Raw genomic sequence first — 19264 nt, forward strand, 5'->3', positions numbered from 1 at the left:
AGCACCATAAGCCCACCTCGAGCAAGCAAACTAGAAGGCGTCACCAACGAGACTTGGGAAGGCATGCAAGAATAAGTAGACTAAGGGCCCCACCTAGGAGGAGAAAAAAGCTTCAGGTTTCGAGAAGAGAAATCATTGAAAGGAACAGACTGCATGGGGCCTTCCTTATGCGGAACGACTGATGTTCTGGAGAGGGATGAAAAAGGTGTGAGGTCCCAAGAAGGAGACAAGTTGACTGTATGAGCTACATCAGAGAAATCAATGCAGGTCTGGGCAAAGGCATGCGAGCCCATACCAGGCAGCATGAGCGACAATGCTGAATGATGAAGGTTTGATTCCCCACTGCATTCAAGCATACCTGGAGGAGCTACCAAAGAGACTCGGGAAAGAGCGTCAGAAAAACCAGACCCACACAAAACAACCAATGGCTGGAAGACATGCACATCGAAGAGCCAGACCGGAATGAGGATATCCTTCATCGGAAAAGAGGCAGGGAAAGCCAAAGACAAGGACTGAGAAACCTTAGCACTGGGTGACGACCGGACTGGGACCCAGATAGACCCAATCTTGACCACGAGAAAGGAATCCGTCGACTACTGAAGATAATTGATTTGCACCCACGGTGAGAAAGATAGATGTCTGATTGGCCGAGGATTACTTCGGTGAGCATGAAAACGCCCCAACCCAACAGGGGCTTGGGATGGAAGAGACGGTCCCACCGAGAGTGGAGGAGAGAAAGCAGAACGCCTGCGCATCCAGACCGAGTGACGTCGAGAGAAAAAGGAGGAATCACACTTGTGGCAGTGAAGACGCTTATAAAAATTCAGGGATAAACAAGCAACACACCACCAATCCCCCGTCCTGGCAAGGCTTAACTGAGATCTAGAGTGAAGGCCATGGAAAGAACGCTGCCAGAAAGAGGGAACCTGCTGCCACAACTTATCTGCCGCCCGAACCGATGGCACATAGAAGAATAATGATGGAATCAGCGTTGCCTGAGTAGAGCACACGGCGAGAGGCTCCAGCCTTACCCCACACAAAAAATGTTGAACGTTCGAGATGAGAAGCGATCGTATGACAAGGCAGGAGCACAGCGACGCCGAAAGCAAAGAGAAAAACCTATATTTGAGCTTGAAAGGGAGGACAATGTCGATACCCCACCGACAAAGAGCAAAGGCATCCCCCCAATCATCGATAGCACCCTGGATGAAATGAAGGGCAAGCTGGTTCGAGCCCAACGAGCGATCGGGAGCAAGGCCCCAGAAATGGGCAGACGGAGGGTGCATAAATAGATATATAATTAGAGAGAGAGAGAGAGAGGTGTTGCAGAATGAAGGTGGAGGGATCGTCGAAGAAGATGATCGCGACTCAGGAAGAGATGGTGGAGGCCAGGGTCCCTATCCCCAAGAGAGACTAATGTGCCCACCTCCTCATCCCCCTCAACAAATGCAGGGTCAGTGAGTCCTACCTCCCTTGGAAGTGAGAGAGCGAGAGACACCGCTACGAGAAGTGTGAGTACGAGCTGGTGATGGAGAGGGTCATATAGATTCCAAAGATTCACGACGAGGAGAAGAAGCTCAAGGAGCAACAGAAGCAACCCATTCCGTTGATCCCCAAGACCACGCGTGATGATCAGGGTTCCGTTGTCCCTCCACTTGCCAAGAGAAAAGAAAAGCAATATGGGCTGAGAGAGAGAGAGAGAGAGAGAGAGAGAGAGAGAGAGAGAGAGAGCAAAATGAAGGAGGAGAAGGGCGAGGACTAGGGGAGAAGGGATTAGGGTTGGAAAGAGGGGAGGTTCAGGTGGTTGCACACTGTGCAACTAGGGAAAAATGGAAGGGAAAGGGAAAACTGAGAAAGGGGAAAATGAGGGAGAAGAGAAGTGGGGTTCTGTGAAAGGGAAAATGGGGGGAGAAGAGAGGGGTGGGGGTTCGACAGTTCGAAGAAGGAGATACAGGGGAGGAGCGAGAGAGAGCAGAGAGTATGTTGCAAGGTAGGAAGATGAGGGTGGAGGGCGGTGACAACAATGGTGGAGGAAGGCAATAGGGGCTGAGACAGAGAGAGAGAGAGGGCTCAGGCGAGGCTTGCTTCGCCTGATGCTCGAGATGAAGGGAGGGGGAGAGGCGAGGTTCAGTGCTCCATTGGTGTTGGGTGTTGCGGAAGGGATGGAGGTAATGGCAGTAGCGGATGTGTGTCAATGGTGAGGGTGCTGAGACAGAGAGAGAGAGTTACTCGAAAGATGTACGAGATGAGAAACAGTTGGAAGAGGCAAACGAAACCAGAGAAAGCGAGAGAGAGAGAGATGGCTTCCTTTCGAAGATACCAATGATGGTGTTGCTTTTCTATAGTGTTTTATATACAATTTAGAAAAAATAAGTGTATGGTTATGTTATGAATCAATATTGTCGGATTGATATTAATGTTATCATTATGTTCTTTTCAAAGTTATTTATTGAGAATTTGTAGTATCAAAATGCAGGATCTCAGAATTGGTTAGCCAATTGTTTTTTGACAAGGTATTAGTGATGGCTCCAGTCGTCACCATTGCTTATATGAACGTATTTATAATGATGGTTTTGCCTGTCACTATAAGTGTCTAATAATAGATTAGAGACGTGAATAGTGATGGCCCAAGCTATCACCATTAACCTGTATTTGTGATGAAGTAGCCGTTACTAATACTTATTGGAGCATCACTTGATGGCCAAACAAGCTTTAGTGACGGCTCAAAGTAGTCACTATAAGTAATAGTGTCAGACACTAAGCCATCACTATTACTTATAGGGATGGTTTTTGCTACTTTGACTACTTAGAGCTGTTACCGTAGGTATTTTTTGGTGTAGTGCGAGCACAATCACACATATTATCAATATTTTGAAAATACCAAAATATTCATAGAAATAGTCAAATGTTTTGCGGATATTTTGAAAATATCATAAAGCACACAAGAATAGTCATAAGTGTCACCATTACTTTGAAAATAGCACAATATTATGCAACAAAATGAAAGTAAAATTAAAAAAAAAAGTGTCAATTTCTAAATATTTGTGAGTTTAAGAATATTGAAATATCATTGCAATGATATCACTTATTATCGTTATATTTTAACAAATTTTATATTTTTCTTTTTGCTTTGAAAACAATCTATTCTTTTGAATTTTAGTTTTTTGGGGGAATCTGATCTTACATATACGGCTTGTTTAGTAAGAATCAACTTTTAGATCATCCTATTACAATGAATGACCCGGTTTTTATAAGGCTTCAAAAATCAACCACAGAGAATTTTTCTAAATTTCAAAGCTCACGAAATCATATTTTCATTGAAAAAACAAGATCAAGAGCTGATTCCTAGCAAATGAATGATCATGAACACATTTGTGGGGGTTGATTTGCAAAACATAAATTGCGATATTGAAAATCAATAATGATGACCCAACATGTGAATGCAACAAATTGGTAGTGTAGAAAGAAATTGATGGCTTCCTTCAAGAGGGTTCAATTGTTTTCACCAACTCATTCTCTTATGGTAGAAACCCTGGGCATATATAATCTTTACACCTCGTGTTGCCATCAGCCCAGATAATGGACTCCCACTAGAAAAATAGAAGGTTATGCCCCACTATCTAATAACCACCTCCTTAACTCCACTTTAAAGGTCTACTTCTTTAGTGATTTATTGGATTTTATTTTGTGACTCCCTTAACTCCATGTGATCCAACATCTTTCATTTGTCATCAGGTGAACAAACATATTATATTACAATTAATGCATCATGTATCATATATAGCAAAATATACACCAAATAACCTTATATAATTTTAAAGGTTATATTAATATTTAATTATAATATTTTTTTACATGTTTTTCATTATCATATAAATCATGATTCTTTTTACGTATGGTATAAGTTGTTATGTTGGCCAATAGCAAAAATAATTTTATCCAAGATGGATGCCAAGAATTGAAGCATAAGATTATAAATAAATATATTAAAAAATGTCTAAAGGTATCGTCAACAAACTATTTTAAATAACGCCGTCTAAGATGCTTCTTGCAGGGATGAATGTTGAACCCAGCCAGCCTATCCCAAAGATCCGGTCAATGGTCCTGGTTTTTGAACTCCACCATCGGCCAACTATGAAAATGGGCAGCCTCATCTGGGTCTGCGTGAAATGTGGCTCTCACCACTCAATTATTGGTCAAGCTTTCAAATCGAATGGTCCAAAACGGGCTCCACCCAAGCAATATATGACCGACGCGCTCATGGGATAATTCCTCCCAAAAGTCAAGGCTCGAGAGGACGTCTCAACGGCCAGCATAGACATATTATCACAATCTTTCAAGGATCGCTCATGTGGGATTATTTTAGTCAAAACAAAAACTTCAAAAACTAGCCGATAGAAAGAGAGAGAGAGCGAGCAGAAAACAACTCAGCCGATTTTCCTGTTAAAGGGTCAAGAAAATATCGGCGATATATTCTCCAAAAAAACGCAGTACTATTTTTATAACTGTATTCACACAATGAGGCAACTTTTTGCATTTTTAGTACTTTCATTTTTTATTTATTTTTATAATATAAACCCAACATTCCCCAAAAACTTACACATACAGTAAAATATAAATTTTTTTTTTGCAATATTTTCCATTGCCAAGATGAAAAATTCCCATGGGGGCGGCTGTTGTTCTGGTAGGGGGATCTGCCTAACCCCAGCTTGCATTTCAAACAAAAAAAAAGATAAAAAATTCCCAAGATTCATGACACCCATAAAATTGCAATATTCTGAAACTATCATTGAGATTAAGTTACTGTGATAAAGCCCCAAAAACCCATTTTTTTTTAAAGAAAAGATTCGGTGATCACCAAGTTGGCAAGCCATGCCCTCCACGACCGAAGCAGGTTATATGTTCCCCCCCTCCCCCGAACAGGGGAGTTAGCTACATCTCATGTTCGGGGGTCCCAAAGAGCACCACGTATGTAAGCATGTGCGTCTCGTATCTCCATGTTTGTCAGCATTAATTAGCGTTGGAGTTTGATGTGATTGCAAAGACTTAAGTACACTCTCCTCCATTGGTGCCAAAAAAATGACGATTCTTGAAAAGAAGTAGTTGTAAAGACTTAAGTGTCCCGAAGATGATTATTTAAGACCCAGTCTTTGCACTGCAGGATTATCCGAGAAAGAAATCTCCTCTGGAGGAGGCCATGAACATCAACCCTCTCACTCTCTCTCTCTCTCCCTTCTCTTTCTGCTTCTGTGCACATCCAGCAGAAGATCCTACATTGCTCCATCAAGCACCGACTGAACTTTACATTGACTGTTGTGGAGCCTGATTCAGAGTTTTTACCCTTACAGGAGGAGGGTTTGGGGGCTCCTCCCAGCATGGGTAGCATCATTCAACTAAATGAGTTGTAGATCCTAATTCAGAGTTTTTACCTTTACAGGAGAAGGGTCTGGGGGCTCCTCCCAACGTGGGTAGTATCATTCAACTTGAAGAGTTGTGGAGTCTGATTCAGAGTTTTTACCCTTACAGAAAGGGGGGTCTGAGGACTTCTCCCAGCGTGGGTAGCATCATTCAACTTGAAGAGTTGTGGAGTCTGATTCAGAGTTTTTACCCTTACAGAAGGGGGGTCTGAGGGCTCCTCCCAGCATGGGTAGCATCATTCAACTTGAAGAGTTGTGGAGTCTGATTCAGAGTTTTCACTACAAAAAAATAGTTGATTAGCGACGAAATTTAGCGACGGCGTTATATCGTCGCTACTTAGCGACAGATTAACGAGAGAAATGAATTTGTCGCTATAATTGGAGAATTTTACGAAACTAGCGACAGATTATATTCCCTGGCAAAATCCGTCGCTACTTAGCGACGGATTGTGTGAGAGAATATTTTGTCGCAATAAATACGGCAGTTCGCGACGGAATTGCGACGGCTAAAATTTCGTCGCAAAATAGCGACGACCTAGGCGACGGAATATTTTCTGTCGCCTTTTTCGTTTTTTGAATTACGATGGCTTAGCGATGGAATTAATCTGTCGCTAAGCCGTCGCGAAATGTCGCATTACCCCTAGGGGTGGCAATCGGGTCGGGTTGGCGGGTTGGCGTGTCAGCATACCTCAACCCGAACCCGACCCGTTTATTAAACGGGTCGGCTGTGGCAAACACGAACCCGACCCGTTTAATAAACAGGTAACCCGACACGACCCGCCAACCCATTTAATAAATGGGTTGGGTCGGGTAAACGGGTTTTCAGGTTCGCGGGTCAGGTTGGCGGGTTGACGGATCGGGTTGGCAGGTAGGCAGGTTGGCGGGTCGGGTTGGCGGGTTGACGGGTCGAGCAGACGGGTTGGCGGGTCGGGTTGACGGGTTGACCCACCCGCCTAACCCGTTTATTAAACGGATCAGCCGGGTTGGCGGGTTGGCATACCCCCAACCCGAACCCGACCTGTTTAATAAACGGGTTACGCGGGTCGACCCATTTATTAAACGGGTTGGCTTAAGCCCAACCCGAACCCGCCTAAGAGGTGGGTTGGCGGGTCGGGTTGGCAGGTCGTGTCAGAAATTGCCACCCCTAATCCCAGCCCTCTTTTTTCTTTCTTCTTTCGCTGCTCCCGCCCGCCGCCCTCTCCCTCCTGCCGCCCTCTTCCTTCGGCCGCCCTATCCATCCCGTCGACCTCTCTATCGGCCCCCACCGTTCGCCGGAAGTCGATCTCCATCAACCTTCCACCGCCGCCGCCCGGAGCAATCGCAGGTATTTCTGGGCCCCACCGTTAAATGGATTGGGGCTCGACCCCCTGCCGTGTCCGGCCGGGGGTCAACCCCGGCAGGGGGTCAACCCCTTGTCATGTCCGGCAGGGGGTCGACCCCGGTAGGGGGTCGACCCCCTGCCGTGTCCGGCCGGGGGTCAACCCCTTGTCATGTCCGGCAGGGGGTCGACTCCGGTAGAGGGTCGACCCCGGCAGGCGCTCGACCCCGGCAAGGAAAAGCCATTTCCCATTGCACCCTCTCCTTCGTTGCGCTCGAGTTCAACCCTCGCACCTCTCCATCCGCAGCCTCCTGAGCCTCTCCCATGTCCGTCAGAGCCTCATCGGAGTCACCTACATGTGCCTCCAATCGCCAGAGCCACCTCAACTCATCTTCCACAAAAGCTGAGCCCCGTTGAATGCTCAGCGGGGCCCCTCCACACCTCATTTTCCAAACGGCGCTGCCCATTAGGTCTGATAATAAAAATATAATTAAAAAAAGTAAAGTTCTAATGTTAAGTGCATTTTCAGCATCAAGAAAGTTTGATTTCACATTTAGAAAAACAAATTTTTCATTTTTGAGAAGTGTCATTATAAGGTTTTATAAGCATAAAAAAAGTTGTTTGAAACAAGCTTCTTACCTTCCTCATGGCAATTTCTGCCATCCCTAGTATTCATCGGTTCTTTGTAAAGGTTTTTTTCTCCATTACAATGGGAGGTCATCCGAATGACTTCTGACTGGTTCAAGTCATGAGCAGTGATGTGTTGTTAATGGATAGAACCTAGAAGTAACCAGCGTGGTGAAACTCGAGCAGTACTATAGTTAGGTGTGAGCACCAGAGGTGGATGAGATAGGAGATTTGGTTCCTATGCTAGGCTAAGTTGGCTTAGCTAGGCTAGAGGTATTAGGTCTAGTGCAGATAATTCAATAGTGTAGTTATGTCTAGATCTCATACTTCATATACTGGAATACTGGTGGGGTAGACCCCAATTTATAACTTTTCTAACAAATTTAGTCACAATTCCTACAAATATGATATTCGTGGATCCATATCCGTCCAAGGATGAGTTGGTAGGATCCTATTGTCCTAAGTTTGAAAGGGTTTTTTTTCATGGTGACTTCATTTCAAAACATCATTTTTTTGTGCAGATTTCTCAACGGAACTCGCTTGTGCCCCGCTACCCGTGGTAAGTAAGTGACAAAAACAATGCAAATCGGGTAAATACCCGTGGTGAGTAAGTGATGCAAGCGCATCACATGTTATTTAATTTATTGAATGTAACACTTTATTGTTCACACACTCACTTAGTTGTTGATATCTAGGACTGCTTTGTTGGAGTTCGGAGATCATGCTGAGCATGATTTTAATGTATGAATATGGAAGTGTTCTTATTTTTGGAGTACGGAGTCCATGCTAGACATGGTAGTAGTTAGTGGGATATTGAAGTGTGTTTGCTGCAGGTACATGTTTGACATTTGTTTAATATGAATTATTTCGATGTATTGCAATGTTTGATGTGATTGTATCCATGCTTACATGTAGTTACTTTTAATTTGATTATGTCTTCCATGTGAAATTGTATACTGAAAGCATGCTTCAAATGAATGTATCGTGTCATGAATAGTTTGCACATGAAAATATTAAGTTATTAATGCATGCATCATAATTCTTGTGATTGTATGACATCATATATTGCATGATAAATTTGATATTTTCTTCATCATAGCATTCTGATGGTTCTCTTTTAACTGGTTAGGATACTATTCGTAACATCATACGACAAAATGACTGCAAACCGTGAATGAATGTACCGTAGGATAGTGGACAATGAGTTATCGCATGAATATATGGATGGTGTTGCCAGTTTTATTGAATTTGCAACGGCAAGTGTTAGTACAGTAGATCCTACAGGTCGGATTAGGTGTCCCTGCAAGATTTGTAAGAATAATCGATTTGTAGAACCTCATGGCGTTAGACATCACCTATACATGAAGGGTTTTGTGAGTGATTATCAGAACTGGACGTTTCATGGAGAAGAATTTAGAAACGATTTTGATGCACGGGTGAATGTGGTGCACGATAATCCATATACAAATTTGATATTTGATGCCGCAGGAACAGAACTGGGTTCTGCTATGAGTTCTAGTGATGTAAGAACTGTCGTAGATGAAGAATCACCAAACGATGCAGCTAGTAGATTTTATGATTTACTTAGAGATGCTGATGAGCCACTTTGGAACGGTTGTGAGAGTCACACTATCTTGTCTGCAGTTCTTCAACTAATGAATTTGAAGTCCGAGTATAATTTGAGTCAATCATGTTTTGATCGTTTGTGCATGATTGTGAAGAGTATGTTGCCCAAAGATGAGAAATTGCCACAAAATTTCTATCGTGCGAAAGTTATGGTCAACGCTCTAGGTATGGGTTACAAAAAGATTGATGCTTGTCCAAATCACTGCATGTTGTATTTCAAGGAGCAGGAAAACAACATATCATGCCCGTCATGTGGGCATCCTCGGTTCAAGCCAAAGACAAGAGGCAATGGTAGCACGAGATCAAAGGAAGTTTCATACAAGTCGCTCCGCTACTTTCCTATCACTCCTAGATTGCAGCGATTGTATATGTCTTCAAGGACAGCTAAACACATCAGGAGAGATTACTGGGATGAAATGTGCGATAAGTGGGCGGGAGATGCATTTAGAAATCGCTCTGCGAAGGCTGCACAAAATCGATCGAAGATGCCCGAAGCCCATCTACACACAGGTGGATCTAGGACATTTGGGAGCCACCTGAAGAAAATGGTAACTCATTAATATATAATATTAATTTTATAAGTATTGTTGCAAACTTGTGTACTAAATCTTTTGTTATTTAACTTCGCAGGAAGCAGAAAAAGAAGGCAGTGTACCATATAAGGATGTGTTTGTTGAAACACATAAACGGAAGACCACGGGAGTCTTCGTATCAGAGAAGGCGAGAACGACAACGGTATGTATTATTTCTATTAATAATCATTGCAATATATATGCAAGTTATCATAATGTTATCATTAATTATTAATGAATACTTTAAACATTATTTTGTAGGAGGCATATGAGCAATAGATGGTAGAGCGATATGGCGATGACGCTACTCAGCATCCATCATTTGATCCTACAACATGGGTGACTGCAGCAGGTGAACCCAAAAAAGGTCGTGTGTTCGGGTTTGAGAGTAATATGAACACTTCACCAGTTATTGGTTCTTCCAGTTACGGCTCACCGACTTCTTGCACCGACATAAGCTCCAAGCAGCCGACTATTCTTTCCGGTGATGATGTACGTCAGATCGTTAATGAATCACTGAATAACTACTTCCAATACACCGTCGCCCCCTTTCTCCGAAATAAGATCAAGGCCGCTGTTCTGGAAAGAGGATCTTCGATTCCAGGTCCCTCTCAGGTATAATCACATATTCAGTTTTTTGTCTGCCTTAGAACACATATGAGCATAATCGAATCACATATATAACTTTTTGCCTGCCTAAGAACACATATGAGCATGTTATAATCACATATTCAGTTTTTTGATTGCCTTAGAGCACATATGAGCATACTATAATAACATATAGAGTTTTTTTATTGCCTTAGAGCACATATGAGCATGCTATAATCATATATAAAGTTTTTTTGCATGCCTAAGAACACATATGAGCTTGATAGAATCACATATAAAGTTTTTTTGACTGCCTTAGAACACATATGAGCATAATCGAATCACATATATAACTTTTTGCCTGCCTAAGAACACATATGAGCATGTTATAATCACATATTCAGTTTTTTGACTACTTAAGAACACATATGAGCATGATAGAATCACATATAAAGTTTTTTTGACTGCATTAGAACACATATGAGCATGCTATAATCACATATTCAATTTTTTGACTGCCTAAAAACACATATGAGCATGTTATAATCACATATTCAGTTTTTTGACTGCCTAAGCACACATATGAGCATGATAGAATCACATATAAAGTTTTTTTATTGCCTTAGAGCACATATGAGCATGCTATAATAACATATAGAGCTTTTTTATTGCCTTAGACCACATATGAGCATGCTATAATCACATATAATTTTTTGCCTGCCTTAGAGCACATATGAGCATGTTATAATCACATATTCAGTTTTTTGACTGCCTAAGAACACATATGAGCATGATAGAATCACATATAAAGTTTTTTTTACTGCATTAGAACACATATGAGCATGCTATAATCACATATTCAGTTTTTTGACTGCCTAAAAACACATATGAGCATGTTATAATTACACACTACAACAAAGCAGTAGATTAGCGACGACCACATTCCGTCGCTAATCCGTCGCTAACCATGTTAGCGACGGATTAGCGACAACGCGGCGACAGTATGCTTACGTCGCGAATATTTCGACGCTAACTGGCGACAGAATAATTCCGTCGCCAAGTCCGTCGCTAATTGCGACGGAATAACGAGCGCTATATTCCGTCGCCAATCCGCCGGTACTAAACGGCGACCACGGCTTGGCGACGGATTTAATTCCGTCGCTAAGCCGTCGCTAGATTAATATGAATAGCGACGGAATCATCCGTCGCTAATCCGTCGCAAAAACGAAAAAAAATAAAAAAAAATTATTTAAAAATTAATTACCGAGAACTGTACAATTTATATTTCCTGTATAATTTATATTTCCTGTAAATAAAAAACAAATCACACAAAAAATTCATATAACAAGTATCTATAATAATTAATCGTTCAACCTTAAAACTAAGAAGTTTAATTATTTACAATTCAACAATTACAATTAGGAAAAATAAAAAAAATAGAACTTCTTCAACACAGTCCTCTAATCATCGCCAAGATTTTGTGCGTCTTCTTGTTCATTGTCTTTATCTGTCCCTTCAGCTCCACTACCTTGATTATCGCTAGCAGCCTACACAAGAAAAGAACAGTCAGTATTGATAAACAAAATATAATGAAATAAATTACACACTATATGTGATTCTATCATGTGCTCATGTGTGATCTAAGGCAATAAAAAAACTCTATATGTGATTCTATCATGCTCATATGTGTGCTAAGACAGTCAAAAAATTGAATATGTGATTATAGCATGTTCATATGTGTTCTAAGGCATATAAAAAAACTCTATATGTGATTCTACCATGCTCAGATGTGCTTTAAGGCAGGCAAAAAACTATATATGTGATTCGATCATGCTCGTATGTGTGCTAAGGCAGTAAAAAAATTGAATATGTGAATATAGCATGCTCATATGTGCTCTAAGGCAGGCAAAGCCAAAAATTTTATATGTGATTCTATCATAAATGATATATAACATGTTCATATGTGTTCTAAGGCAGTTAAAAAACTCTATATGTTATTATAGCATGCTCATATGTGTGCTAAGGCAGTCAAAAAACAGAATATGTGATTATAATATGCTCATATGTGTTCTTAGGCAGTAAAAAAACTGAATATGTGATTATAGCATGCTTATGTGTTCTAATGCAATCAAAAAAACTTTATATGTGATTCTATCATGCTCATATATGCTCTAAGACAGACAAAAAGTTAAATATATATATATATGTGATTCTATCATGCTCATATGTGTGCTAAGGCAGTCAAAAAATTGAATATGTGATTATAGCATGTTCATATGTGTTCTAAGGCATATAAAAAAACTCTATATGTGATTCTACCATGCTCAGATGTGCTTTAAGGCAGGCAAAAAACTATATATGTGATTCGATCATGCTCGTATGTGTGCTAAGGCAGTAAAAAAATTGAATATGTGAATATAGCATGCTCATATGTGCTCTAAGGCAGGCAAAGCAACTTTATATGTGATTCTATCATGCTCATATGTGTGCTAAGGCAGTAAAAAAATTGAATATGTGATTATAGCATGTTTATATGTGTTCTAAGGCATCTAGAAAAACTCTATATGTGATTCTACCATTCTCAGATGTGCTTTAAGACAGTCAAAAAAACTATATATGTGATTATACCTGAGAGGGACCTGGAATCGAAGATCCCCTATCCTGAACAGCGGCCTTGATCTCATTTCGGAGAAAGGGGGCGACGGTGTATTGGAAGTAGTTATTCAGTGATTCATTAATGATCTCGCGTACATCATCACCGAAAAGAATAGTCGGCTGCTTGGAGCTTATGTCGGCGCAAGAAGTCGGTGAGCCGTAACTGGAAGAACCAATAACTGGTGAAGTGTTCATATTACTCCCAAACCCGAACACGCGACCTTTTTTGGGTTGACCTGCTGCAGTCACCCATGCTGTAGGATCAAATGATGGATGCTGAGTAGCGTCTTCGCCATATCGCTCTACCATTTGTTGCTCATATGCCTCCTACAAAATAATGTTTAAAGTATTCATTAATAATTAATGATAACATTATGATAACTTGCATATATATTGCAATGATTATTAATAGAATTAATACATACCGTTGTCGTTCTCGCCTTCTCTGATACGAAGACTCCCGTGGTCTTTCGTTTATGTGTTTCTACAAACACATCCTTATATGGTACACTGCCTCCTTTTTCTGCTTCCTGCGAAGTTAAATGACAAAAGATTTAGTACACAAATTTGCAACAATACTTATAAAATTAATATTATATATTGATGAGTTACCATTTTCTTTAGGTGGCTCCCAAATGTCTTAGATCCACCTGTGTGTAGATGGGCTTCGGGCATCTTCGATCGATTTTGTGAAGCCTTCGCAGAGCGATTTTTAAATGCATCTCCCGCCCACATATCGCACATTTCATCCCAGTAATCTCTCCTGATAGTAATAGGACCATGGCCCTTCCACAATAATGGATCATCTACTACGCCAGATGCTTTTTTTGTTGCAGTCTTCATAGTGTGCAGCATGTCTGCAAATCGATTGGCAGCCACCTTCTGCCACACCTTCCTTGCATCATTTTCTTCCACCGTAGTTGCAAAGCGATTCGAAGCCTACAAATATTTTCAGAAAGTTAGTAGACATTGCTTAAATAAATTAAATATGAAACACATTAACTATGAGGAACAACTGTATACCATGAATGAGGACCACAATCTGTCTAACACCTCCTTTGGGTACTCTTTCCATTGAGCAACTGGTCCTGGTAGATGTTGAAGAAGTGAATTCCTAATCTCCCGTACTACTTCTTATGGCTCAAACCTCGTGCTGCACATGAATTGTTACACAGTAAATATCAATATAAAATATTTAAAAGATATGCAATAATTGAAAACAAAATACTTACGGTCGATTATCGATATACACTATTCGAATGAGTCTTCTTGTGCCAGCCTGAGAAGACCCTGTTTCCTGTGTTGGTTGTTGACTTGTGCGATCAACTGGTGTAGGTGGGTCGTGTACAGGCGCAACATCATCTGTAAAAAAATACATTAGAAATTCTCAGAATGTGCATTTGAACTAATCAAGCATCTAATTAGTTATATGATATACCTATCACAGGAGCCCGTGAAGATGAAGGTTGAGCCTGGCTACTACTGGATGAGCGACCACTATAACCTCCACGAACCATATTTTAACAAATAACATATGTCATACAATACATTCAAATAATTCACATCAAGTATTACAATGCATTCAAGTCATTCACATCAAGCATTGCAATGCATTCAAATAATTCAAATCATTGACATCAAGTATTGCATTAATTCAAATCATTCGTTAATTGCATAAATTATAATACATTCAGATAATTGAAATCATTCACATCAAGTATTACAATGCATTTGAATCATTCGTATCAAGTATTACAATACATTGAAATAAAATTTTTAATCATTCACACCAAGTATTGCAATACAACTCACATCAAGTATTACAATGCATTTAAATAGAGGTTTGTAGTATAAGATTTTGCTCACTAGCTTGAGAATTCTTCCTCGTCACTAGTTTGACTTTCTTCTTCTTCTTCTTCTTCTTCTTCTTCTTCTTCATTGTTTGCCCATCCACTTGGTACATCATTTGGATCACATTCCTCTATGAATGTTTCATCAGCCAATGGAGATATGACATGCATATCATGCGCAACATCGTGACCATAAGCGAAGTCACAGACATCATCTGATTGATAGTAATCACTGTCTTCAGCTAACTCATCTTCCTGTAACTGATCATACTCGGGGTATAGTTTGGATTTCACCTTGCAAACTGCCCACCATTCATTTCTATCTGACTTTTTAATACTCGGATATGAAGTATAATAAACTTGTTGAGCTTGCGAGGCTAATATGAATGGTTCATATGTTCCAAACCTGGATTTATGATTCACCTCCACAATGCCTGAAGCTTTGTCGAGTCTTGTTGCAGTTGGATCAAACCAATGACACTTGAATACCGTAACCCTGTTATTCATGCCTAAGTAAGTCAACTCCATTATTTCCTCTATAACACCGTAGTAATCATGTTCATTTTCACCGTAGCTGCTACCCTTGACACACACGCCACTATTTATCGTTGATTTGTTTATACCGTAGTCTTTTGTATGGAATCGATAACCATTTACGATATACCCGTTGTAGCATTGCACAACTTTGGTCGGACCATTTTCTAAATCACATATTCCTTGATCTTTAACATCACCATTGCGAACCTACGCACAAACATAAACAATGATTGTGATCACGATCAATTAAGTAACTTAGTGTTGTTTATAAGTACAAAATTTATGTTAGCTTCTTTACCAACTGTTTCAACTACTCCACAAACTTAGTTTCACGTTCTTTTTGTACTTCTGCATCAGTGAGATGTGAAACTTCATTTCGCAACTCTAGATCAAATCGTCTGCAAACCACAAATACTTATATTACCGAGTCATGTATCCACATATAGAACATAAAAGGATTTATAATTGAGTTGCATATACATATACTTACTCGATGTATGGGTCGATCGCTGAGCAATTAAAAAGAATATAGATGTGTGTTGCATCTTGCTCTCGATCTGTCAATAGCTATGATCGGCAACTACCAAATGCATGCCCAAGTGGTTGAAATATCGACAGCTTGTCAACTACAGTTACTTGTTCTCCATCATCGTTACGGGGCGGGCATGTGTAACGTGTTGAAATATGAGGTTCGAAGTACATAGATGAGAAATTTGAAATCTCTTCTAAAGTGTACGCCTCACAAATAGAGCCTTCTACTCTTGCTTTATTACGAACCTTTTTTTTTAGGTCGAACATGCATCTGACAAGAATATACATTTCAAATTTTAAATATCTGTCATTAAAGAGACAAATATAAAAAAACATATACCTTTCAAATGGGTACATCCATCGATATTGCACAGGGCCACCAACCCTTAGTTCATATGGCAAATGTATGATCAAATGTTCCATAACATCGAAAAATGCTGGCGTAAATATCTTTTCTAACAGACAAACAGTGGTGATGACAGAGTCCTCGAGATTCTTTACATCTGATACAATGACCTCCGATGCGCACAATGTTCTGAAAAATCCGTTCAACTCAGACAATACCCCCCATATAGGTTTGTCTAACATATCATGGAATGCTAGGGGTATCAATCGTTGCATAAAGATATGACAATCATTGCCTCTTGTCTTTGGCTTGAACCGAGGATGCCCACATGACGGGCATGATATGTCGTTTTCCTGCTCCTTGAAATACAACATGCAGTGATTTGGACAAGCATCAATCTTTTTGTAACCCATACCTAGAGCGTTGACCATAACTTTCGCACGATAGAAATTTTGTGGCAATTTCTCATCTTTAGGCAACATACTCTTCACAATCATGCACAAACGGTCAAAACATGATTGACTCAAATTATACTCGGACTTCAAATTCATTAGTTGAAGAACTGCAGACAAGATAGTGTGACTCTCACAACCGTTCCAAAGTGGCTCATCAGCATCTTTAAGTAAATCATAAAATCTACTAGCTGCATTGTTTGGTGATTCTTCATCTACGGCAGTTCTTACATCACTAGAACTCATAGCAGAACCCAGTTCTGTTCCTGCAGCATCAAATATCAAATTCGTATATGGATTATCGTGCACCACATTCACCCGTGCATCAAAATCGTTTCTAAATTCTTCTCCATGAAACGTCCAGTTCTGATAATCACTCACAAAACCCTTCCTGTATAGGTGATGTCTAACGCCATGAGGTTCTACAAATCGATTATTCTTACAAATCTTGCAGGGACACCTAATCCGACCTGTGGGATCTACCGTACTGACACTCGCCGTTGCAAATTCAATAAAACTATCGACACCATCCATATATTCATGCGATAACTCATTGTCCACTATCCTACGGTACATCCATTCACGGTTTGCAGTCATTCAGTCGTATGATGTTACGAATAGTATCTTAACGAATTAAGAAAAAAACAATCAGAATGCTACGATGAAGAAAATATCAAATTTATCATGCAATATACTATGTCAAACAATAACAAAAATTTTGATGCATGCATTGATAACTTAATATTTTCATGTGCAAACTATTAATGACATGATACAATCATTTGAAGCATGCTTTTATTATAAAATTTCACATGGAAGTCAAAATCAAATTGAAAGTAACTACATGCAAGCATGGATACAATTACATCAAACATTGCAATACATCATAATCATTCATATCAAATAAATGGCAAACATGTACCTGCAGCAAACACACTTCAATATCTCACTAACTACTACCATGCTTAGCATGGACTCCGTACTCCAAAAATAAGAACACTTCCATATTTCTACATTAAAATCATGCTCAGCATGATCTCCGAACTCCAACAAAGCAGTCCTAGATATCAACAACTAAGTGAGTGTGTGAACAATAAAGTGCTGCATTCAATAAATTAAATAACATGTGATACGTTTGCATCACTTACTCACCACGGGTATTTACCCGATTTGCATTGTTTTTGTCATTTACTTACCACAGGTGGCCGAGCACGAGTTGGTTCCGTTGAAAAATCTGCACAAAAACAAAACAAATTAAGTAACAAACTAACTAATCATGAAACAAGATGAAACACTAACTAAAAAAATTAAAACAAATTAAAACAACTCTAACTAATTGAAAGAAGAGAAAAGAAAAATAGTATATATGTTAAGCCAAATCTAACTAGAAGATGCTAATTTAACAAACCAGCTATAACATGTTGAACCAGTCGACTAACATAAAGTCATAGACAATTTCTAATCTGAACTACTTAGCAAAGGAATAGTAAATCAATCAATTAGTTTACTAGAAAAGATGTGAACTCCGTTTAACCACCACTATCATAAAGAATTCAAATAGCTCTAATCTAACTAACTGATTGTGAGAACATTAAATACCAATCTATCTAAGAAAAATATAATTATAAAAGACTAATAGATTGAAATACTCTAACTAACCAGATTTCAAGAAAACAAATTGAAGTAAAACTAACTACCAGTAGACATTAACAAACTAACAAATTGAACAACATGGACAACTTGTATATATACATTACAAAAAAAAATTCAATTTAAAATCCATATGGACAACATATATGCAAACTACACTTAAAACCATATGGACATCTTATATACACATATTACAATTTTTTTTTTAAGCTAATCACATGGACAACATAGGAATCACATAATAACTTTTTTTTTTTTAAAAAGAGATCACATGGGCAGCATAGGTATCCATAACAAAAATTCTTTTCAAAACAGATCACATAGGCAACGTAGGTATCTCATAACAAATTTTTTTTCTTCAAACAAACACATAGGCAACATAGTATTCCTACTAAAGATTTTTTTTTTCAAACTGATTTACATAGGCAGCATATGCATTAAAAAACAGATTTTTTTGAAACCAATTCACATAGACAGCATAATATATCTCATAACAGATTGTTTTTTTCAAAAGCAATACACATCAGCAGCATGTTATTCCTACTACAGATTTTATTTTTCAAACGATTCATATAGGCAGCATAGGCATTCAAAAACAGGGAAAAAAAATTTTTGACAAGTCACTTAGGCAGCATAACGCAGGGGGTCGACCCCCCCTGCCGGAAAGCACGGCAGGGGGTTAAACCCCCTGCCTTTCCGGCAGGGAAGGGGGTTAAACCCTCTGCCAGAAAGGCAGTTCCGGCATGGGGGGTTGACCCCCTGCCGTGCCTTTACGGCAGGGGGGTCGACCCCCTGCGTTTCCGGCAGGGGGTCGACCCCCCCTGCCGGAAAGCACGGCAGGGGGTTAAACCCCCTGCGTTTCCGGCAGGGAAGGGGCGTACCCCCTGCGTTTAGAAGAAGAAGAAGAAGAAGAAGAAGAAGAAGAAGAAGAAGAAGAAGAAGAAGAATATTACATGCGCGTCGCCGGACGGTGGCGGGAGGTTGACAGGGAGCGGCAGCTGGCGAGCGCCAGCTGGCGAGCGGTGGACGGGGAGCGGCGGCGGCCGGACGGTGGCGAGAGCCGACGGGCGGCGGGAGGGAGCAATACAGCGAAAC

The 19264-nt window shown here is 40.0% G+C and overlaps 1 pseudogene; it reads left to right on the plus strand.

Moving 5' to 3' along the window:
• The first annotated feature begins 1330 nt into the window (after positions 1-1330).
• LOC149830167 (NADH dehydrogenase [ubiquinone] 1 beta subcomplex subunit 7 pseudogene) lies at positions 1331-1994 on the plus strand (annotated as a pseudogene).
• The last annotated feature ends 17270 nt before the right edge of the window (positions 1995-19264 follow it).

Source organism: Nuphar pumila, chromosome 8 (assembly GCF_984573655.1).
Source record: "Nuphar pumila chromosome 8, dmNupPumi1.hap1.1, whole genome shotgun sequence".
Lineage (NCBI taxonomy): Eukaryota > Viridiplantae > Streptophyta > Magnoliopsida > Nymphaeales > Nymphaeaceae > Nuphar > Nuphar pumila.